The following is a 25490-nucleotide window of genomic DNA, read 5'->3' on the forward strand; positions in this document are numbered from 1 at the left end:
TCCTATAAATACTAGTAAGTTAGCATTGTTCATTTAAACACCATTTTAAGGGAGATAGGTAGAATCATTTACTGTAGCCAAATTTTGTTTTTATGAATCAAAATGCATGAAGGAAAAAATATAAAAACTTTCTAAAACATCAAAATTTAGGAGAAATTCCAAGTACTCAAATAAATTTTTATCCATTAAATTGTTTTGGCTTCAGCCCTGGCCAGGTAGCTAAGATAGTGAGAGCCTCATACCAATATGCCAAGGTTGTGGGTTCAATCTCTGGTCAGGGCACATACAAGAAGCAACCAGTATGTGCATAATAAGTGGAACAACAAATCTGTGTTTCTCTTTCTCCCCGTCCCCTCTCTCAAATCAATAAATAAAAATTTAAAAAAATATTTTGGCTTCAATCGACATCAAATATGTGAGACTCTACAGCATCCACTTGCTCTCTGATACTTTTCAAATTTTAAGAACTGACTGTATTCCTAACTATACTAAAATATAAACATAAATAAGGCAGAAGAAATCTCCCTGCATAACACAGTTCAGAGAAGAAATAATCCCTTCTATTTACTAGACTGACATTTAATTTTATCTCTTACTAACCCTTTCCGGTAACAATGTATGTATAATGGAGTTTAAAACAAGCAAACTCCTTTGGGAATTTAAAATAACTTAGAAGTCATGATAAATGTAAAGAAACTGAAAACACAAGGGGGCCATATCTCTACTGCTTGCCTTGCTTACTCTGTTTGACAGCAGTGTTTTAAAGTGTAGTTGAGGAAATAAATCCTTCAATTTGGCTGCTATACTTGGAAAGAAGCTTAAAGCAGTTTAATAACTAGAATAAGATTAAACCATACTTCAAAAAAAAAAAATCAAAGGTGGCAAAAGGAAGTGCCTTTATGAGAATGCCATTCCTTCCCAGCTACTTCTGTTTTCCAATTAAAGAAATCTTTGTTGCTAATCCACTCAGATGAAGTGTCCAAATATATTTGATGCACCATTTACTGCTGTGTCTTCAAAAGTGATTTTCAAGGTTTATAATTGTGCTGGTAATTGGTTATGAACATTAGTAAGTTATACATGTTGGACATTTGTGTTTTTATTTTCATAGTTTAAACAATCCATGAGTAGTCTAAATAGATACAAACGTTCTGGTGCTTCATTGCCGCAGGCTTACTTAGCCCATGGTAATAATTTACTAACATATACTGAGCATGAAAGATACACGAGGGACTCAGATACCAAGAATATGCTCTGCCTTTTTATAAACAAATAATCATTATCATAAATACAAAATAATGTAGATTATATCATCAATCAATAAAGCAAAATGAAATGTATTAGATTCATCTGATGAGTAACCAAATGACTGCAGATATAGCTAAGTGAGGAGACCGAGTAGATATATATCAGGCACCTAATTTTGTTATTGCCATATATAATCACTGCATTAGAGTTCCTCTGATAGAAAGAAATATTATTAGAAAAAATGCAAACATTACTTCCTTAAGTAATTTAGATTTGCTAAGATTTTTCCAATAATGCAGCTGAATTTGGGTCACCCTTACTCAAAACTTGACTTTATTGAGAATCATAATTCATGTCAACTGAAATGTATCCACAATTGTCAATTTCATATTTTAATTTTTATAAAATTATTATAAATGATTGCACATAGATTGCAAATACAACCCATGAAAAAATTACCTTTACTTTAAGACCTTGAGAAAATAAAAAGATCGCTATATTAGAGGAAAAACAGGTTTAAAAGAATCTGGCAACAGTTCAACTACCAAAATACATGTGTAAGAAAAAAACAGAAAGGTAGGATAAAGAAAATCAGTTACTTAATTTTTTTAAAAGTCAAAAGATTAGCCTTAGCCAGTTTGGCTCAGTAGATAAAGAGTTGGCCTGTGGACTGAAGGGTCCCGGGTTCGATTCCAGTCAAGGGCACATGCCCGGGTTGTGGGCTCAATCCCCAGTGTGGAGCGTGCTGGAGGCAGCCAATCAATGATTCTCTCTCATCATTGATGTTTCTATCTCTCTTTCCTTCTCCCTTCCTCTCTGAAATCAATAAAAAATATATATTTTTTAAAGTGAAAGATTTAGCAAATCAATTTCTTTTTTAGCTTCATCCTTCTCTAATATAACTTTATATACTTTATCCTTGTTTAAATTATATAGTGACTAAAACCCACCTTAAATTGTACACTTAAAAATGGCTAAAAGGTCAATTTTGTGTCATGTATATTTTATCCAATTAAAAATTAAAGTGAAGTGATATTTACAGTTCTTCTATTTATAAAATAAGGAATGGTGTTCATCTTTGTAGCTTAGATATTCATGCACTTATTTCAAAGTTAGATACAGTTATGTTAGATAGTTATATAAAGATTTAATTCTACTTTTGCTGTTTGAAGACAAGAACCAGTCCTAGTCAACTTTGAATTTCCATCATTTAGAAAAACTTTGCACAGTGTGAAAACCTACAACTTTGTCAAATAAATATGTAAAAAATGGTTAAAATAGTAAGTTATATGTTATGTATATTTTAATACAACAAAAAACAAATCCTCTGACTTGGAATCAAACAACAATAGTCTTCACCTTGATTTCAAACCAGTTGAATCTGAACATCAATTTTAATCTTCTGCAATTTGTGCCTAGTTATATCAATTTTGATATATGGTTTTATCAATTGATATATAGTTATATCCATTTTTAACTTTTCTAACCACTCTAATCTCAGTCCCATCAGAGGTCAAAAGGTAAAAAAGGAAGGGACCCATGTGTGCACAAGTTCATCAGCCCGTCCCACAAGGAAGTCACGTGGCTCTGAAACTTTACAGGTTCTTTCCTGTGTGAACTAACATCTAGACATGGCAGGGGCCTGCCTTTGGTTTCCGACAGGAAATGGTGCCACTGAAGTGCAAAGTCACAAGGAGAAGCTGCAGGGCTGAAGCTGTGTCAACAGCAGGACAGAAAGCCAGCAAGTCAACTAGTGCTTTGTTTTTGTTTTTGTTAATCCTCACCCAAGGATATCTTTTCCATTGATTTTTTAGAGAGAGTGGAAGGGAGGAAAGAAGGGAGGGAGGAGGAGAGAGAAAGATAGAAACATCAGTGTGAGCGAGATACATTGACTGGATGCCTCCCAACCAGGGCCAGGGATCAAACCTACAAACCAGGAACATACCCTTGACAGGGAATCGAACCCGTGACCCTTCAGTGCAAGGGACAACACTCTAACCACTTAAGAACACCCGCCCATGCCAGGCAGTGCTTTTCTTAAAAATAAAATAGAATAAAGAAAAAGAGATACAGAATTAGTTTGACCGAAACTACAAATCAAGTGTTTGCAGTAAACCTTAAACAGAGGCTATTTTACAATTTACAGAAGAATTTGCAAATAAACCTGACGGCAATGAAAACTCAGTGTATACTCCATTCCATACTTCCATGTGTTTCTCCCTAATCTCCTTCTTCTTACTTACTGTACTCTCCTTAGTTCTCACACTTTCCTCCTTTTTAAAAAATCTAATTATACATCACAAGGAAATCCCCTTACTCCTTTATGTCAATAGGTTAGCATAGGTTGCTAGGTATTAATAAAGGAAGGGAACAAGGGAGTCAGACATTATAAAGCCGAATAAATGGGAAGCTGAATCCAATATTGGACCTTCTTCGCTAGGAAGCTACCGCTTCACACGCTCCCCACAGAACCACTGGTCAGTCCCCTGCAGATTACTGGGGGGAGGGATAGAACAATAAAGGGGAAATTGCTCTACTGGGCACAAGATGGCAAAAGGGGGTAGGGGGGTGGCACTACCATAAGGCATGTACAGTAGGAGTCAGGATGGCAACCACAGAGGCCTGTCATCCAGCCTGGAAAAGGATGGGGTTGGATAAGGGATACAGCACCCTCCCCACCCCCCAAGCTCCCAAAGACCTAGGAAATGGATTGGTTAGGGAGGGGAAGCAGCAGAAGCCCCTAAAAGACTGGGAATTTGATTGGTCAGTCTGAAAGGGCACCTGGTCTTTCCCAAACCAGAGATAATATAACCCAAGCTAACTAAGCTCTCTCTCTCTCAGGCAGGGTAGGGCATACTTGCTAAATTGGTTTGCAAGTTGGTTCTCCCATTGTCTCTCCACAGCTGCCATGCAATCCCAACAGCTGCCTTGGCTCCAGGCAGCCATGCAGACTCCAAGCATCGCCTGGGCAGAGTCAGCCAGAACACAGCCAGTAACAGACTAAGCTACCCAGATGTGGACAGACATGAGCTAAATTGGACTAACCTAGACAGGGCACAGAACTTTTGGGTCTTGGCCTTGGTACTGGGCTTGATGAAGGCTGGATTTTTTTCTACAGCTGGATGGATAGAGATGGGACACTGGGAACCCAGGGGCCAGTCCTTGATTTTGCTTCTACAATGAATCTGACCACTAAACCTCATCCTCCCACATGTGAGTCTCCCAAGTGCTGGTCTCCTGACTCTGAAAGGACACCATTTCCTCTGGCAACAAATTCACCAATATGCCTACATTTTGTCTTGGGGGAAGGAGTGTCAGTAAATACTAATATCTGTCCTACAAATTAGTAAAAAAGAGAGAGCAAGCTAAGGAGAAAGACTTTGTGTAGTTTGCCTTAATAGTAAACCTCAAGATAAAGATCCCCTAAGGCAGCAGTTCTCAACCTGTGGGTCGCGACCCCTTTGGCAGTCGAACGACCCTTTCACAGGGATCGCCTAAGACCATCCTGCATATCAGATATGTACATTACAATTCATAACAGTAGCAACGTTACAGTTATGAAGTAGCAACGAAAATAATTTTATGGTTGGGTCACAACATGAGGCACTGTATTTAAAGGGCCAGAAGGTTGAGAACCACTGCCCTAAGGCTATTTTTAAATGCTCATAAACTAAGACAGTGGTTTCCAATTCTACATTTGGTTACTGAGGCTTCAGACAGAAATGAGTTTAATGCAAATGTTACACTAAGTCAAATAATCAGTAATTGGATCTATAAGCAGGAAATACTTTTTAAAGGTGCCTTTTCTTTTTACTTCAAAGACTTTAAATTTTCCAATAAGTAGTTTCAACTGTGAGCATACAAATTCATCATATAAAAAGTCAACAAGTTGCATTAAAGAGTTTTCCTTTAAATTTGGTCTAACAATCTGGGCTTTATTTTAACTATAAAACAAATGCCAGAAAATTACAAAATGTGACCATCTACTTCAATCAGGAACAAAGTATGTGCATATGCCAACAAGTTCATTTCTGTCCCTCGTAAAGAACTAAGAGAAGGTGAGATATACATTGCATCAATTAAATTAGCCAATTTAAAACAAATATCCATTCTATCAATTGCTAGAAAGCAATAGAAATGATCTTACTAATACATTGCCTCTAGTGATGCCAAATGAAAGGTACTTGTTTTTCAAGAGTGAAAATAGTTGACAGTCTTTGACCCAGTAATAGCATTTCTGAATTAACTCTACACACAAAAAAGGAAAAACTATAAGTATAAAAAACACATTGTAACACCATTTGTACCCTAAAAACTAGTAACAGTTCACCTCAGGGAAATGGCGAATTTAATTATGGTAAAACAATATAATGGACTATTATGCTGCCATTATAAATTACATTTAACAAAAATGAGGGAAAAAAGCAATATTAAACAAAAATGGCCTGCATATAAAGAAGCATTAAACATTTCATGTAAAATACATGAAAACATTTGTTGAACAAGAGTGGTATAGTGGTTTGAATAAGGTATTTTCTTTCCTTATCTTAACCTGAAGTACTGACATATAATCTACACTAATAAAAGAGAAAAATGGTAATTGGCGTACGACGCTACCCTTTTCATTGGCTAATCAGGGCTATATGCAAATTAACTGCCAACTAAGATTGGCAGTTAACTGCCAACAAGATGGCGGTTAATTTGCATATGTAGGCACAATGCAGGGAGGCGAAAGGGAAAGCAGGAAGAAGCCCCCTGCCACTGACAGTGATCAGAAACCCAGGGGGGAGCTAAGAGCTAGGGGGCAGGGCAAAGGTGGCCCTGGGGCCGCCTTTGCCCTGCCCCCCAGCCATGATCGGAGAATCAGGCGCCTTTTCCGCCCTGGCCAGTGATAGCAGGAAGTAGGGGTGGAGCCAGCAATGGGAGCTAGGCACTGTCGAAGCTGGCAGTCCCAGGAGTTAGGGGTCCCTTGCCTGGGCCTAAAGCGGAGCCCACGATCGCGGGGCCACTGTAGCTGCAGGTCCCCGCTGCCCGGGCCGGACGCCTCAGCCAGAGGCGTTAGGCCTGGGCAGGGGCAGAACCTGCAACCGCGGGGAGCTGGGGGTCCCCTGCCCAGGACTGACACCTCTGCCGGAGGCCTCAGGCCTGGTCAAGGGGCCGATCCGGTGATTGGTGATCGAAGGGTGATGAGGGTCAACTCCTCTGGCCGAGGCATCAGGCCTGGGTGGGGGGCGGAGCCGGGGATTGGAGGGATATGATGGTCACCTTGCCCAGGCTTGAAGCCTGGGTCAGAGGCGTCAGGCTTGGGCAGCGGGTGGAGCAAGCGATCAGAGGGAGATGGGGGCCCAGGCATGATTCCTGGGCCTGAGGCCTCAGGCCTGGGTGGGGGCCAGAGCCAGTGATCGGGGGTAGATGGGGGTCCCCTGTCCAAGCCTGACACCTCTGGCGGAGGAGTCAGGCCTGGGCAAGGGGCCGATCAGGCGATCGGAGGGTGATGGGGGTCTACGCCTCTGGCCCCGGCGTCAGGCCTGGGCAAGGGGCCGATCCTGCAATTGGAGGGTGATGGGGGTCAACGCCTGAGGGCTCCCAGTATGTGAGAGGGGGCAGGCTGGGCTGAGGGACACTACCCCCCCCCAGTGCACAAATTTCGTGCACCAGGCCCCTAGTGTTTCTATAAGAAACTAGATGCACTATATATTTTATAAGTACATTTCCTAATATTATCTTAAACTATTAATATTAATAAACAGATTGCAAATGAATATGTTTATTAAAATGACTAAAAAGATGAATAAGTCACTCCTAGAATTTGTCTTAAAATAATAAATAATACAATGAACATGGCTCTTACATAGAAAATGATTCAAAATTTAAAGTGTTCTTTATGTTAAAAGAATTTTAAAAAAAGCATCTTGCTAGGTGCTGCAGAGAATTACAGTGAGTAAAAGAAAAAATATAAGATCATCACATCATAAACGAAATATAATTAAAAAAGAAATATTAAAAAGCATTTTTAAAATATTTTAAAAGGGACATATAGGACCAATTACAAAAGGGATATACATGAACAACTACAAAACTCTAGAGAAATACCAGCAATAATGTATGATGTTTAAAAAAGGAGTTTGCAATTATCATAATTATTATTATTAAGAGATAACATTGTCAGGGGAGGATGGGTGGAAAAGGTGAGGGGAACTAAGAAGTAAAAACTGCCAGTAACAAAATAAGTCACAGTAATATAATAAGTATGATGACAGTCACTAGAATTATTGTGGTGATCATTTCATAAGGCCCATAAATGTCTAATCACTATATTGTGTCAACTATAATTTTAATGTTATAATAGATATAATTTTAACTATTTTAAAAATAAATTTTAAAAAATATTTAATATTCATTATGTACTAATATCTATATACTTTGCCAGATGTTTTACATAGTTATCATTTCACATTCAATATGAAACTATCAACCAGACAATTTATAGATGCATTTTATAGATGAGGAAACTGAAACTCAAGTTGGAAATCTAACTTATTCGATCCTATATAATAAAAGGCTAACATGCAAATCTACCAAATGGAGGAACGACCAGTCGCTATGACAGGCACTGACCACCAAGGGTGCAGATGCTCAATGCAGGAGCTTCCCACTGGGGGTCAGTGCGCTTCCACAGCGGGAGCACTGCTCATCCAGAAGCCGGGCTCATGGCTGCTGAATGCAGAGGTGGTGGCAAGAGCCTCTCCCGCATCTGCAGCAGCGCTAAGGATGTCCTGCTACCTGCTTAGACCCACTCCCCTAAGCTGTCAGTTGGACATCCCCCAAGGGCTCCCAGGCTGCGAGAGGGTGCAGGCCGGGTTGAGGGAACCCACCCCACCACCCGAGTGCAGGAATCTCGTGCACCGGGCCACTAGTCAATAATAAATGGTGAACTAGGACTTGAGCCAGGTTCTGGGCCTTTATTGCATACTTCCTCCAGATGTTTATATTAAAAAATAAACATTGGAGAAACCAAGATGGCAGCATAGGTAAACACAGGGAATTGCTGCCTCCCACAACAAATTCAAAAATACAACTAAAAGACAAAACGGACATCGTCCAGAACCACAGGGAGGCTGGCCGAGTGAAAATACTACAACTAGAAGGAAAGAGAAAAGCACACTGAGACTCAGAGGAGGTGTGGAAGTGAAGTGCAGAGGTACTGGGGCGCACGTGGAAAGGGCTGGCAACGGAGGACGCGGTTGTTTTTTTCAATCAGGAGGGAGACACAAGCTCCCTACTGCTCTGAACGCCAGTTCCGGGTGAGTCTCTGGGGACCCAGAGTCATATGGGGAGAAACTGGACTGTCTGGCATCCATGCAGGACTTGAGGGCGGCTTTCTCTCAGAGGTGCTTGCAGAGATTACCACGGGTCACTGAGACCCGGGACCACTTACGGCAGGGCTGAGGATCAGCCATAGCTGTTTTCTCCACCCTGTTGATCCCCTGAGACTCCACCCCACCCAAGATGTGCTCAGAGGCTTTTGCATATGAATGGCCTGGCCCTTTGCAATCTAAAATTACCTAACTAACTGCAGCTGGGTCAGAGAGACCCAGAACATCCAAAAGAAGGCCCCAGGCCCCACAATAGCTTGCATTGCTTCACAGCTGGGCCTCATATGGGCACCTCCAAACCCCAAACAAAGAAGAGGAATCTGCAGATCTCTCCATAGCTCCTGCTGGGTAGTCTCAGGCAGAGGCTAAATTAGCACCTCCTTAGAGATCCAAGAGCCAGTGTACCCAGTGGTCAGAGTGGACCATCCAGATTACAACTCCTCAGATCCATAAGGGACACACTCAGGGGGCAACTCAGTGAGCACCAAAGCCCCACTGAAGTAAGTCTTGCCCCAGAAGGGTGTCTCCAGCACAGAAGTTCTCCCACCATAACCACAGCTGATTCTCACAGCCAATTGGCCTGGAGGTCAATTCCTACAATCAAGACTTACCTACAACAAGATTGTGCACAAAGCCCACAAAGGGTTGTACCAAGAGTGTCCACCTCAGGTAATTGGGGAGGCTGAGCCACTGGGGCCTACAGGACACCTAGCACACAAAGACACTCTACCAACACAGGCAAGCATAAAAAATGAGGAGACAAAGAAACAGGTCAAAAATGATAGAAATGGAGGAAAGCAAACTACTGGATATAGAGTTCAAAACCACGATTATAAGGTTTTTCAAGAATTTCCTAGAAACCGCTGATAAATTTAGTGAGATCCTCCATAAATATAGTGAGACCCTTGAGGATATGATAAAGGACCAACTAGAAATTAAGCATACACTGACTAAAATAAAGAATAGTATACAGAGATACAACAGCAGGCTAGAGGATTGCAAGAATCAAGTCAAAGATTTGAAATACGAAGAAGCAAAAAACACCCAAGTGAAAAAGCAAAAAGAAAAAAGAATCCAAAAATATGAAGATAGTGTAAGGAGCCTCTGGGACAACTTCAAGCGTTCCAACATCCGAATTATGGGGGTGCCAGAAGAAGAGAGAGAGCAAGATATTGAAAATCTATTTGAAGAAATAATGACAGAAAACTTCCCCTACCTGGTAAAAGAAATAGACTTACATGTCCAGGAAGCACAGAGAACCCCAAACAAAAGGAATCCAAAGAGGACCATACCAAGACACATCATAATTAAAATGCCAAGGGCAAAAGTCAAAGAGAGAATCTTAAAAGCAGCAAGGGAAAAACAGTTAGTTACCTACAAAGGAGTACCCATACGACTGTCAGCTGATTTCTCAACAGAAACTATGCAGGCCAGAAGGGAGTGGCAAGAAATATTCAAAGTGATGAATAGCAAGAACCTAAAACCAAGACTACTTTATCCAGCAAAGCTATCATTCAGAATTGAAGGTCAGATAAAGAGCTTCACAGTTAAGAAAAAGCTAAATGAGTTCATCACCACCAAACCAGTATTATATAAAATGCTGAGAGGTATCTTTTAAGAAGAGGAAGAAGAAGAAAAAGGTAAAGATACAAATTATGAACAACAAATACATATCTATCAACAAGTGAATCTAAAAATCAAGTGAATAAATAATCTGATGAACAGAATAAACTGGTGAATGTAATAGAATCAGGGACATAGAAAGTGGACTGACAATTTTCGGGGGGGAAGGGGTGTGGGGGGTGCGGGAAGAGACTGGACTAAAATCATACACCTATGGATGAGGACGGTGGAGGGGGGGTAAGGGCAGAAGGTTGGGTGAGAACTGCATGGAGGCGAGCAATGGGGGGAAAAAAGAGGAACAACTGTAATAATCTGAACAATAAAGATTTAATTAAAAAATAAAATAAAAATAAACATTTATGCCCTGGTTGTTGTGCTCAGTGGTTAGCGTATCCACCTTTGACCAGAATTGAACCTATGGAAGGCTCATAGGTTTAATTTTGGTCAAAGGCACATACCTGGGTTGCAGGTTTCCCACCCCAGTTGGGGCAGGTTGGGGAGGCAACCAATTGATGTGGCTCTCTCACATTGATGTTTCTCTCTCTCCCCCTCCCCCTTCCCTTCCACTCTTTCTAAAATCAATGTGGGGAAAAATATACTTCAGTGAGGATTAACAAAAAACAAAAAGATAAACACTTATAAACCACATAAAACCAGTACTTACATATGTTTCTTTTTTAAATATATTTTATTGATTTTTTTATAGAGAGGAGGGAAGAGGGACAGAGAGTTATAATCATTGATGAGAGAGAAACATCGATCAGCTGCCTCCTGCCCACCCGCTACTGGGAATGTGCCCACAACCAAGGTACATGCCCTTTACCAGAATCGAGCCTGGGATCCTTCAGTCTGCAGGCCGACGCTCTATCCACTGAGCCAAACCAGTTAGGGCCATATGTTTCTTTATACAGTCCCACTAGACTTGCTTTTTCTCAGCTATTTTTATCCATTCTTCTGGAAATGGAAGAATTGCTCAGCTATATGACAAGAAAATTTATTATGATTGATCACCTATTTTATTTTCAACATATGTTTCCTATCAAATGTTTTGAACTAGATATTTTATCTTTAACATCATAAAGTTAATGCAGATATGTTTCCTGACCCATTTACTCTTTATGTCAGATTAGCTACACCAGAAATAATTTGCCAGAATATACTGGATCAGATATGTTTTCGCTTTTTTCTTGGGTGTCTAAGTTACTCATGATTTCTAAGGTAAATATCGTGGACCCTGAGAAGGAAGATACATTGGACATGAACCCTGAGAAGGAATTTATCTGCTAAGATGGACACCCTATGTCAACAAAAGGCCCAAATGTTATAAATAATAAAATAGTAAACTCAATTCACATACAAGGGTTTCTCATAATCTGTATTGCAGGAAGAACCTCAGACTGAAAACCTGTCCACACTATGCTTTGTTTCTGATACCTGAGTCAACCACGGCAGGGAAACCCTGGCTTTGTCTTTCTACCAATGGACTGAGACCTGCCCTGTCCAATCAGAACTGCACAGTTTAGAGACCTCATTTACATAAAAAGGACCTACTTGGGACCCTGGGTGGAACTTTCAGTATAAAAGGCAGCCTGCCCTTTGTCTCAGTGGAACACAATTTACTTGAATCTGTCTCCACAGGTGCAGCTTCTGTACCTCAAATAAATGCTTCTAATTCTCTATTACAGTCTGAATTTCATTTAGGCTCATAGTATTTAGGAAGACCTATGAACGCATCTGGGCATCTTGTGCACCCAGTACTACTATCTGTTCTCACATCTTTTTCTAAGCATGTCTTATTCTACATAGACAGTAAGTCTCAGACTCTGGGAAGAGGCTGCATTTAATCATCTCCTGGAAAGTCAGCTTCTTTCCTAAATAAAATGATTGGTTCTCGTTGCATTAAGTTCTGTAACTTAATCTCCTAATAGCATGGCTTATTAAATCTTACCCGGGCCTAGACCATGGGGAAGTACAGAACCAGGGCCAAGTGGAAGAGAAGTTTGGGAAGGAAAGAGAGTAGCTACTACAGGTCTATATTATTTGAAACTGCATTTTCTTATACATAAATGTGAATTTTCTCCATATCACACCACAGGAGATCTTTTTATAATACATTAAAAGTGTCTTAAGTGGTTATTTGTCTTGAATTACCTGAGTAAATTGATGATCACACATAGATTAGGATACACACCAAGATTAGGACCTCTGGGACTACAATGAAGCTGAGCCTGGCTGAAAAGTGGGGGAGATGGCCATGTTTGGCTTTGCGGTGGAGGGTTTATTGGCAAACAGGAAACAGAAGAGAAGATGACCAACAATAGAGTCCACTGAAGATGGAAGGGCTACCTCTTGGGATGAAGCATAAAAGAATAAAAAATTTTTAAAAAGTCACTGGAGAGAGCTGGGAGTAGAGAACAGTACTCTGCCCAGTGCTGTGTGATTCCCCTCCCATGTTATTGCCTCTCTATTCTTCTACCGGAGTCACCAACTATATCTTTACTCCTATCAATCTCTGGTCTCCTTTCATCAGCAAAGGGATATCTCACTCTGCCTTAAGATGGGGTTTAACAAAATCTTAAAATGGGGAAGGGACAAAAAATTCCAAACATCTCCACTGTTCCAGAACAGGCTGTCATTTGCTTACCTCCTATCCCCTCCTTGACTCCGGCCCACTTTCAGTCAATATAATTTAAAGAGAAAATAATTGTATTCTGGGGATAATATTCAAGCCACTTAGCGTCACATTAAAGAAGCGTATGGCAGACCATAAAGGAAATATTTATATGTTAATGCAAACCACAAAAGCAGCATTCTGCCATAGCTCCATGTCTCTTTTATTTAAGGGTGACATTTAAGCTAACACAGTGCTGAAGGCTTTGCAAGATTTATCACATACAAATCATAAGTTTGGATATAGGTACTCTTCCTATACCACTTTACAAATGAGGCAATTTTAACTTCAAGGTAAAGATCTTGCCTAATATCACAGGGATGGGAGCAAAGGATTAAGGTAGGACTCAATTCCAAAATCTCTAATTTCAAACTGAATTTTGCACGACTACTAGTATATTATACTGTAAGTTGTTAAAATCTACATTCTACCCATTTTAACATCTGAAAGGCACTATTTGTAATAAAAAAGAGAAGAAAGAAGAGGAAAAGAATCGTGTACCAATATGTACAAGGCACTATGCATATACCGGAATTGATTAGGTTAAACAGTCCTGGTCTTGATGGATTATTCACAGACTCCAACAATTCACCATTCCTTCCAGATAGAAACTTCCTTCATCCACCAATCCCAATATTTAGGCTCTTTCAAAATTCTTTTTCACTTTCTCCATTCCACTTTCCTTAACTAATTCCCTCTATTTATTTACTCAATCAGTCTAGCTATTGTATTTGATATCATATGTGATCTAAATTTCATTCCTGTAATTTCTTTCATTTGAATGGCTTTGAGCATTAAACTCACATTCAACAAATACAGAGATAGTGTCTTCTACTTTGTTCTAAATGACCATTGTGCCAACAATATACTGTGTGTTCAATATCAAGTAGAATATAAGATTCAGTTTGATGGGGGGAATCTCTGGTACACAGAACTGGATTAATCTTAATTATAGCTTTACTAGAGGCCCAGTGCACAGATTTGTGCACATTGAAAGGAAATTAATTAGAAGGTGGCCAGCAGGGCAGGACTGGGTCGCTGGACATGCCCTGGAGCCAATCTCCCACAATCCCTCCCTGATCAGCCACACCAGGGGAGGCACTGGGGCTCGAAGGTTGTCTGTGGAGTGAGTGGGGTCCCTTTGGCAGATGGGGTCCCTAAGCCTGGCCCGTGGCAATCAGGCCGAAACCGGCAATCTGACATCCCCCAAGGGGTCATGGAGTGCGAGAGGACACTCTGCAAAGTTGCTGTCACTTGGCAGCTCCTGTGTTGTTGGGGTCCAGCCCCAGCAGGTCCAGGGGTTCCCAAAGGTGTGGACGGAGTCGGTGAAGAAGGAATGACACGGAGGCAGTGTTCAGTTGATCAGCAGCCTAGCCACGTTTAACAGCCAGGTTCACTCTCCAGGATCTCCAGCCAAGTTCTGTCCAGGTTCTCTTGCCATGTTCTCTCGCTAGGTTCTCCAGCCAGGTTCTGTGATTTATTGTCTTGTTACATCTGTATTTATACCAGTTGATTTTAATCCTATCAATTTCTATTCCAAAGGTTAGGGCGTTTCTTATCTCCATTTCAGGGAGTAAATATTATGTAGCTTAAGCGTGATTGTTCGTAGTTAAAGTGATTAACTATCCACCTGGCACTTAGTTGAGGGGTTTTATTCCCTCCCTAACTCCAGGGGAAAATCCCCACCTGGGAAAACAACCTTTCTCGGAAAGGTGACCTTGGTTAAAACACATAGCGCCAAGAAGGGGAGCAAACATATTAAGAACAGTATGCCATATATGCCAGGTCCCTTAAAACATATGCTGTGCAGATGTTTCTTCCCTGCAGCGACTGTGTCAAGCAGCAAGGATGGACCAGCTTCCGGCCCTGTGTTGAGCATCTGCCCCTGGTGGTCATTGAGTGTCATAGCTACCAGCCGGTTGCTTAGGCTTTTATATATATAGCTGAGAAATTATCATCATAGGTATCTTTTATTTTATGTAGAGGGTGTATATGTTACTGGTAAGAATCTAGTTTTTGTGTGAGGCACAAAAGTGTTCATTATTTTACTAATTAAAATAATCAACTTGATTTAAATCATTACTATGAAAAAGATGTGATCTTTTATCAAGCCAAATATTTATGACTTTTTGTATATGCCCTTAATATGCTACCTGTCAAGTCACAGGTAACTTTCTTTCATATATAGAGTACATTATAAAGCAATAAAATATAATAATTAATAGAACATAAACATATTACTTGATATTTGTTATATTATTTTTACAGTCACAGCAAAAGATCAAGTGACATTTTATTTACATTACTTAACAAAATAAAATAAAATATTAATACAGTCACTGACATAAAGAATTGGGCAGAGTACTGTCCACTTCAGGTTAAGAGATTTAAAGATGTTCTTCCATGGTGAAATAAAAGATTAAAAGGTTTTAAGAAAACATTTCAAAGATTAAATAACTTCACTGGTAATTGAGTATTCCACATGATCCTTTCCCAGTAAGTACATATATTCTAGAAAACATGTCTGTGCTTTTAGCTTTTCAGTTATATATATATACAGGGTGTGGTAAAAGTAGGTCGACAGTTGCTTGTATGGAAGATAATATAATAAATGCATACACATAACAGAAGTACAAGTTCTAGAACCTGCCCATTAAATCCTGGCTCCATACTTCCCACTGCTGTTACTTTGAGCTATTTAGCCTCCTGATAATTCTGTTTACTAATCTGTAAAATGGTAAACTCTGATGAATGTTGTGAACATTAAATGATATAATCAATGTAAAGCACTTATCAGAGTATCTAACTTACAGCAAAATTTCAATGTTGCTGTATATCCTTGGCATAAATGCCATTTCGTCATACACTTCACTATGTTGGAAATACCTGGTAGACAAACTTCCCTATCAACAAATTAAAAAAGGTTTCATTTTGAACAGAAGCCTAGTGTTCTTTATACCAATGTACCATATTTATTCTGCTAGTATTGCTTCTGGACATTTTGACTGCTTCACAATCTTTACTAACAAGAATTCTGATGAACATAATTGTAGCCAAATCTTTGCATGTATTCATAATTACATTTTTGGAATAAATTCCTAGAAGTAAAATTTCTGGTCCAAGGGGTACTCATATTTTACTTTTATTTTTTATATTTTTTTATTGATTCAGAGAGGAGGGAAGAGGTAGAGATAGAAACATCAATGATGAGAATCATTTATTGGCTGCCTCCTGCACGCCTTCTACTGGGGATCAAGCCTGCAACCAGGCATGTGCCCTTGGCCAGAATCAAACCCAGGACCCTGCAGTGGACAGGCTGACGCTTTATTCACTGAGCCAAACCGGCTAGGGCGCTACTCACATTTTAAATGTTTACACTTCCTTCCCCAGAAAAGTGTAAGTGTACACATGCTCCTACACGCATATTCACCACAGCTTCCTCAACATTGGTATGGACATCTTTTCAACCTTATCCAGTCTGAAAGAAGGAAAACATGATCTACTTTATATATACTACTTGAACTACAGGCAGGTGAAACATCAATTCATCGGCTTACTCGTCTTTGTCTTCTTTTGTGAAATCCCTGTTCAAATCTTTTCCCATCTTTATTTTGGGGCAGCTGCCTTATTGTGGCTAAGAGGTTTCTTCCTTTAAAATATTAAATTTTCACTGTCACATATTGCAAATGGTTTTTTTCAGCTTATGGTTTGGCATTTAAATTTACAACATTTTTATTGCAGAGATGTGTGTAATTTCCCAGTCAAGCATATCAATCTATTTGGGATTTCTGGATTTGGTATCACTCTAGAAATTTCTTCCTCAAACAGGTTTATGAAAATATATTCACCTAAATCTTACTTTAGTACCTTTTGCACATTACTCTGATTCCTTTTTATGAAGTAAAGCATTAGGGAGATGTATTTGAAATCTTGGCGTATTATATCTGAAAATATCTCACATTGGACAAAGCATAATGCCTAGGCAAATCACTCTATTAAGGATAATGTAGAAGCAGCTTTATCTAAGCTTCCAGAGTAGAACACCATAAAAAGGCACATCATAGACACTGGCTTCATATTTTTAGCAATTAATTTTTATCCCAGTCCATATACCTCTATTGTACTTCCCGGGCCTATATATCCCACAGCTTACATCACATCTATACTCAAATTTCAGGGAAAATGGTCTCAGAGGTCCCTGTTATAAAGTGCTGAGAATGTTTCCCTTTATTCCATTGCAGATCTCCGCTGGAAGCAATACATACATTTGTATTAATTTGATTACTGAATCATGGCAGAGATTATGACAATTTTTGATCCCCATAGCAGTAGCTGATATAGAGATATATAGATGACATACAGATAGAGATAGAGATAGAGATAGAGATAGAGATAGAGATAGAGATAGAGATAGAGATAGAGATATATAGAGAGATATTGAGATTTATACATTTATACATTTATAGATATATAGATATATATGGTCCAGGGAGGGAGGGAAAGACCTGATATAGCTTTTATTTCTTGTTTGTTTACATGAGTTTATCTTTCTTAGAAAAATATAAAGTCAGGTTGAAGCCAAACGAAACACTGGTAAATAGCCCTTCTTTGAAAGTAATCAATCTTTCCCTCACACATTTTTAGAAAAGCTGAAGAGGATCATCATCATTCTAAAAATTCATTCCTGAGAGGTTGAAAGAGAAATACGTATTTCATCCTAAAGTGATCAGCTGAACTGTGTTATTTAGGTATCATTTCATGCTCTTAAAAACAGGTAAATATCAGCATCTTTTCAGATGCTCTTCAGTTTTAAACTGTAAACAAATGAAATTAAAAAAAAAAAAAAACACATCCAATCTCTAAGACTGGTAATCAAACAGCAATAACTCAAATCTGTATAGAGTTGTACAATCTACAGAGTTTTTTCATAAACTTTGTTTTATTTAGCATTGACAACTTAGTGTAGGACAGGAATTTTAGTGAGAAAAGGAATTCAACCTGAATTAACGAATCTAGTAAGTGGAAGGGCTTGAACCCAGGACACCTCGTAATCCCTCAAATCTAGGGCATATATTAGTCACCCAACATGCACAGCAGCCCCAATTCCTGCACCTTTGAATGCCCCCTTCTTCACAGGCCGGCATATTCACTAGGCCTTCACACATTGCTCTCCGACCCCTTCTATCTAGTCAGCCATGGATTCTCTAGTGCAGTGGTTCTCAACCTTGGCTGCACATTAGAATCACCTGGGAATCCTTTTAAAATCCTGATTTCTGGGCCTCATCCTTGGAAATTCTGTTTCTTTGTTAGGGGGTGGGGCCACAACATTAGCAACAAAGAAACAGAATTTCCAGAGGATGAGGCCCAGAAATCAGGATTTTAAAAAGATTCAGAATTGGCGTATTTTCAGATATAATATGCCAATTCTGTTTCTTTTTCAGATATAATACGCCAATTCTGTTTCTTTGTTAGGGGGTGGGGCCACAACATTAGCAACAAAGAAACAGAATTTCCAGAGGATGAGGCCCAGAAATCAGGATTTTAAAAAGATTCCCAGGTGATTCTAATGTGCAGCCAAGGTTGAGAACAACTGCTCTAGTGCTTAATATTCCACAGCCCTTTATTTTTTACTAGTGTCCCGGTGCACAGATTCATGCAAATTGAAAGGAAATTAATTAGAATATTTTAATATTGCTATCCAGCCTTTCTCTCTAATAGAAGTATCAACCAAATTCACGATCGATAATGACAGATCAAAACACACGCATGCGATTGATGCCAGTGAGAACTTTATATATATATAAACTAATGGTGAGGTGCACAAAATTCGTACACCAGGGGAGGGGAGGGGGGGGGAGCTGTCCCTTAGCCCAGCCTGCACCCTCTCCTATCTGGAACCCTCTGTGGGATTGGGCCTAAACCAGCAGTCAGACATCCCCCTCGCAATCCGGAACCGGGCTCCTAGGCTCCTAACTGCTCACCTGCCTACCTGCCTGATCACCCCAACCACTCTGCCTGCTGGCCTGCTCACCTCCAACAGCCCCCCTTGCCGGCCAGTTTGCCTCAAACTGCACCCCCTCTGTTGACCTGCTTGCCCCCAACTGCTCCCACCCCTGGCCTGATCACCTCTAACCACCTCTGCCTTGGCCCCGTCACCATGGCTTTGTCCAGAAGGACCTCCGGAAGGTCTCCCGGTCTAATTAGCATATTACCCTTTTATTAGTATAGATAAACCTGCTTAATTAGACCTGCTTTCTGATTTAGCTAAACTTTTTCCACCCCAGTGAAGCATCCCAGCTTCTCTTTCAGGTAACTGTCAGCAACACAGCAGTAAATATCAACACAAAGCAGATTATTATTACAGATTACACAGGGAGAACCAAGGGTAAAATATTTAACTGAGCAGTGTTTGAGTATATTCTGCGCAGTGAGAAAACCTGAAGTCATTTTCAAGTTCCACCATTTCTTACTTCTTTTCAGTCGGGTCAAGTTTCTAAGCTTTCTAAATCTCCATTTTCCGGCTAATGAAAAGAAAATAGGATTCTATGGAGTCTCCTATCTACCTACTCCAGGACTTCTGTGAGGATCAAATGAGTTGAGGCACTGGAAAACACTTCACAGACATTTGGTTAAAGTGTAAAATGTTTGCACCTGGCTATAAAGCAAGTCGGGTTGAAGAAACTCCAAGGAGGCTAGTCACTAGCGAGAAGAAGCCGGGTGTTGCTATGTGATGTCATTACCCGGCACCCACAGTGACCTTTTCTGGGCTGGGCTGAGCTGGGGGCCGCATTTTGTACCATGGGGTCTTGGCAGCATTGGTTGTGATTTGGTGGGCAGTTGCTCTGGGGTGGTGGCAGGGTCTGTGTCCCACTTAGGGGAAGTTGAGTGTTGGTTTGTTGGCGCCAGGTCCATGATGCTGTTTATCTTTAAATGGCCAGTGTGCATCATGGCAGCTGCTGCATTGAGCGTCTGCCCCCTGGTGATCAGTGTGCGTCATAGCAACCAGTCGGATGGTAGGAGGGACACTTAGCATATTAACCTTTTATATATATAGATTACTGGTAAATCACTTTCCCACTTACAGATACGTCTTAAGTGATTGTTAGTTCTTCCAAGATAAGCCTTTTGTAACTTCCCACAGTACCAAAGAGCTAAAAATTGATTGTTAATAAACCAGAACAGGGAGGTTATGTTCCAAAAAATGAAAAACAAGCTATTTTTAAAAGCCCTGCATGACACTAACCCAGACATGTTGTCCCTGCGCCCACCAGCAGGCTCCCAGATCTGCTCAAAGTGCACACACAGGAACATGCCCAACAGGCACACAGTGTTCTTAAGGTGGACTCCAGGTTTTTAAAACTGGGGAGGTGGCAATATTTTTTTATACCCAGGCCTGGGGTGTGTTGCCTGGAGGCTTTTCTTTACAAAACAGGCTTTTCATGCTTACTGCAGCCAGCAGGGGCCCCCGCCCCAGGTGGGGCAGGAGGAGTCAGGGAAGGAAGGAAAGTGAGAAGCAGAGTTAGCAGGAGAAGGTCCTCTCACTCCCAATGAGGAAATTCCTAAGAGTTTCCCATTGCTTTATAAAATGTGAAAGAATAAGTAAGTGAGGGAAGAGGGCAAGACAGTACCTTCTCTGCCACGCCAAGACAGGTCTCATGTTAATTAACGTATAGCCCAAGTGTTAACTCTGTCATACTATTTTTATCTCTGATGAGAGTACAAGTTGTTCATTTTCAAAACTCCCAACTATTTAAAAAAAAAAACCCAAAAAACCCCAAAACCTTTGCACAAGCACCTATTCCTCACCCTCCACCCCATATATATCAAAAGTTTACTCCTTCCTTATATAAACACTAGAGGCCCAGTGCACAGCATTCATGCACTCGTGTGTGTGTGTGTGTGGGGGGGGGGGGGGGACACGATCCCCTCAGCCCAGCCTGTGCCCTTTAGTAGCCCTGGAGCCCTCAGGGGATGTCCGGGGAGTGGGCCTAAGCCACAGTTTGACATCCTTAGAACTGCCATGGAGGCGGGAAAGGCTCCTGCCTTTAGCCCAGCTTTGTGGCTGATCAGCGCTCTCCCTGTGGGAGAGCACTGACCACCAGGGGGCAGCTCCTGCATTAGCATCTGGCCCCTGGTGGTCAGTGCGTTTCATAGCGACCAGTCATTCCACCATTCAGTCAATTTGCATATTAGCCTTTTATTATATAGGATTATATCTGGAAAATGCTACATCAGAAAATACAATTTTTAAAAATTTAAAAAAGGAATAATGCCAATACTGTGCTATGAACTTATTAAAAAATTATTACAATAGGAGAAAATAAAAAATAAAGAACCCATGTTAGGTTTCTAAAGTTAATACAATTAAGATAAAGGTGGAAATTCTACAGATACCTTTAGCATCAGCAGGGATGCTCACTGGACTCAAGAGGGCAGAGGTAAAGATGGCAATGCTGACTACACAAGACTTGGTTTACACACAGCAACACCCTGTAATGCCCCAAACCTTTCACCCGTTACCTGTTGTCCAAAAATTTAATATAAAATAATGCCTTGCAGTTGTCAACGTAGAAATTATGTATTATGGCTTGTTCATAAACCAAACTCATGAGAGTAAGTCCTAGGAGTTTCCATCACAAGAAAAGAAACATCCTTTCTTTTATTTTTTCTGCTATTTTTATTGTTCCTGTATCAAGGAGGGTGCTAATTAAATTTAGAGCAGTAATCATTTCACAGTATATGTAAGTCAAACCATTATGCTGTGCATCTTAAACTTATACAATGATTATATGTCAATTACATCTCAATAAAACTAGAAAAAAGGATGTTTAAGCAAAATTAACATGCTTTACTATGTTATGGAATTTGCTTGTTTTCCTGTTAAATATATTTGACCTAAAAATAAATCAAGAAATATTAAACAGCCCTAAATAAATGACTAGAGATACCAAGTTATGAGACTTAAAGTATTTATTATTAAAATGTCATTTATCTACAAAAAGAAGGCATATGAATTCAATGCAGTCCCAATGAGAATCCAAAAAGTGCTATTTATCTGATGATTTGTGGAACTTTTTAAGCTGATCTAAAATCTAATCTAATAAAAGAGAAACATGGTAATTGGCGTAAGACCACTACCTTTCCCATTGGCTAATCAGGGAGATATGCAAATTAACTGTCAGCCAAGATGGCAGCCAGCAACCAGGCAGCTTGAAACTAACATGAGGCTTGCTTGATTCAGTGATGGGGGAAATCAACGTTCCCCGCCTGCCTTGCAGGCCTCTGAGCCTGCAGTTTGAAACATTTTAACAAATTTAGAAGCTAAAAAAAAAACCCAGAAACCAGCTTTCAGCGAGCTGGGATCTCAGAGCTGGAGTCAGAGCTGGAGTTATACATTGTTTCAATTGCCTACTTTCAGCAGCGGAGGCCTAAGAGCTGGAGCCTCAGAGCTAAAGCTGGCCCAGAATTAAAAAGAAAAAAAAAAGAAAAAAAAGAGCGGTTGGGAGCTTCCGTCACCCGCCAGCCTGAAAACAGCCCTCAGCCCCTCACCCAGACTGGCCAGGCACCCCAGTGGGGACCCCCACAATGAAGGGTGTGTGACCAGCTGCAAACAGCCCTCAGCCCCTCACCCAGGCTGGCCAGGCACCCCAGTGGGGACCCCAACCCTGAAGGGTGTGTGACCAGCTGAAATAGCAATCATGCCCTCACCCAGGCTGGCCAAGCACTCCAGTGGAGACCCCCACCCTGAATGGTGTGTGACCAGCTGCAAACAGCCATCATCCCCTCACCCAGGCTGGCCAGGCACCCCAGTGGGGACCCCCACCCTGATCCAGGACACCCTTCAGGGCAAACCAGCCAGCCCCCACCCATGCACCAGGCCTCTATCCTATATAGTAAAAGGGTAATATGCCTCCCAGCACCAGGATCAGCGGAGCCAAGAGGCCTCCCGGCACCAGGATCAGCGTGACAGGGGGCAGCGCCCAAACCCCCTGATTGCCCTGCGGCTCTGTGTGTGACAGGGGGTGGGGCCACAACCTCCCTATCAGCCCTGCTTTGTTCGTGACAGGGGAAGGCGCCCCAACCTCCTGATCAGCCCTGCTCTGTGCCTGATACGGGGTAGCTCCCCAACCCCCTGATCGGCCGTGCTCTGTGGGTGATAGAGGGCGGCGCCACAACCCCCACCCCTCCCGTGGGCCCTGCTCTGTGTGTGATGGGGTAGAGCCATAACCTCCCCATCAGCGCTGCCCTGAGTGTGAGAATGGTGGCATCCCAACCCCCTGATTGGCCCTGCTCTGTGGGTGACAGGGGGCGGTGCCCCAACTCCCCTATGGGCCCTACTCTCTGAGTGACGGGGGGGGGGAGCTCCTCAACCCCCTGATGGGCCCTGCTCTGTGCGTGACAGGGGGCAGCGCCCCAACCCCCGGATTGGCCCTGTTCTGTGCGTGACAGGGGGTGGCACCGCAACCTCCCCATCGACCCTGCCTTGAGTGTGACAGGGGGCGGTGCCCCAACCCCCCAATTGGCCCTACCCTGAGCGTGACTGAGGGTGGCATCGCAACCTCCCAATCCGCCCTGCTCTGTGCATGACAGGGGGCGGCGCCCCAACTCCCCAATCGGCCCTGCTCTGAGCCCGACCAGGGGCTGCACCTAGGGATTAGGCCTGCCCTCTGCCACCCGGGAGCAGGCCTAAGCCAGCAGGTCGTTATCTCCCGAGGGGTCCCAGACTGCAAGAGGGCACAGGCCAGGCTGAGGGGACTCCCCCCTTCCCCCCAAGTGCACAAATTTTTGTGCACCGGGCCTCTAGTATATTCATAAGTATAAAGGGCCAAGAAAAACTTCTTCTTGCAGGGGAAAAGAAAGAAAAAAAATGAGTGTCAAAAACTGGGTGTAGTGTTAAACAGACATTCTGGATAAAAGAACTCAACTACAGATATCATATATTCAAATATACAAATGGCAAACAAGACATATAGGTTCATTAATTTAAATTTTCCCTAATAAACAGCATTCAGAATGTCATGTCTCTGAAAATTTAATCTGCCACAGACTTTGGGAACAAATCATCACTTCACTTATATTTTTTGTGTCTACCAGGTGTAACTAATATAAAATGCTCATATTAACATAAGGTTCACATTAACATAGGTGTCTACCATGTACCAGGCATAGTGTCACGTGTTAAAATTCAACAGCCATCCCAAGTAAACAGGACTCATGCCATCATGGAGAACATCTAGAAGGAAGAGACAAAGGTGTGCTCCATGCCACCTATATATGGAATACAGGACTGTGAAATATAGACCACCCATTACTCCTGAATAATTAACTGATGCCCCATGCAGATGCACTGAACAGCCACAGTCCTGGACTAGGGCAGAGAAATCCAGAGACCGAGGGGGCCTCCATCAAGCCAAGAACAGTTTCGGGAATGAAATGGACTTCTAGTACTATAAACTCAGTGCCAACATACTTACAACTTCTCTCCCTTATTTTCAAACCACTTAAGGTTGAATAAGAGATTCTTAGAATACCTCATTTAGACACAAAAAATACTACAAAACAAAGCTGCTGTTATTGATTGGCATTTTCTCCATAATTCCTCTGGGAGTGGTCCTCTCTCCTTAAACACACATCCATATACAATATCACCATACAACCCAGATTCTCAAAAGTTGAGGTACTAAAACATGTTTATTCCAAGTCTCACAATAATGTTTGCTTTAGCAAAACATGTTAGAATGAAAACCACTCTTTCGATTTCCATCCACACTATCTTATACCTCTCCAAAGTCTCCTTAACTTAAAAGCTTGACGTCATCCTTGACCCCTCCTCCTCCACTCAGACCTTAGTCATTCTATCATCTGCCAAGTCCTATGAGTTCTGAGAATGACTCTCAAACTGAGATCTTTTCCATTTGCAGTGCCACAATTGTCTAGGAATAAACAAAATTCACACTCTAACCCCAAACCACATCTTGAAAATCATTCCTCACCATGTACACATTTTAGCCACACCTTTGCTCACATCATTCCTTTCCCCTCGAATACCTCTGAAATAAATTCCATCTTCCCAACTTAGCTGTAAAGCGACTTCCTCAAAGACAGTATGTGCTAATTCTCTACCATTTCTAAACGACCCCCTAATTCTCATGCTGTTCACAGGACTTGAGGGGTAGTTACTTATGGAAGTATTTGTTATGGAAGTATTTACGTAAGGATAAGACTTGCTTTGTCCCACCCAGTTCAAAGATGTATCTTATTTACCATTTTATGAGTACCATGCGTCAGATGGGACTGCACACAGGAGATGATTAATAAATATTTATCAAATGGAATTGACCTTGAACATTCCATTTCATCATTAAGATACTGATATTCTCAAATGCAAGCATTGTGTGAATGGGCTAAAATTTTGATGAGTGAGAGGACAGGAACTTTAATAGCTCAATTGATTGTGAGACCTGTTATTTCCTAAAACTCATCAAAATCACTAACATCCGCAGCTCAACCTCATGAAAAAGAAATCCAAAATCAAAGATACAGCAATGAAATTCCCCCAGATTTCTCTGACT

General features: G+C 41.3%; 1 protein-coding gene across 6 annotated transcripts in view; it reads right to left on the reverse strand.

The window, feature by feature from the left end:
* The window catches only part of KLF12 (KLF transcription factor 12), a 446001-nt gene that overhangs the window by 326003 nt on the left and 94508 nt on the right, over window positions 1-25490 (reverse strand). For 3 of the 6 annotated variants that reach the window (XM_059684828.1, XM_059684824.1, XM_059684829.1), the window contains one exon: window positions 16280-16396. The exons of the other annotated variants lie outside the window; for them this stretch is intronic. The gene's annotated coding sequence lies outside the window, so the exon portion shown is untranslated. The remainder of the gene's footprint in view (window positions 1-16279; window positions 16397-25490) is intronic. 6 annotated transcript variants of the gene reach the window in all.

This window comes from Myotis daubentonii, chromosome 2 (assembly GCF_963259705.1).
Source record: "Myotis daubentonii chromosome 2, mMyoDau2.1, whole genome shotgun sequence".
Lineage (NCBI taxonomy): Eukaryota > Metazoa > Chordata > Mammalia > Chiroptera > Vespertilionidae > Myotis > Myotis daubentonii.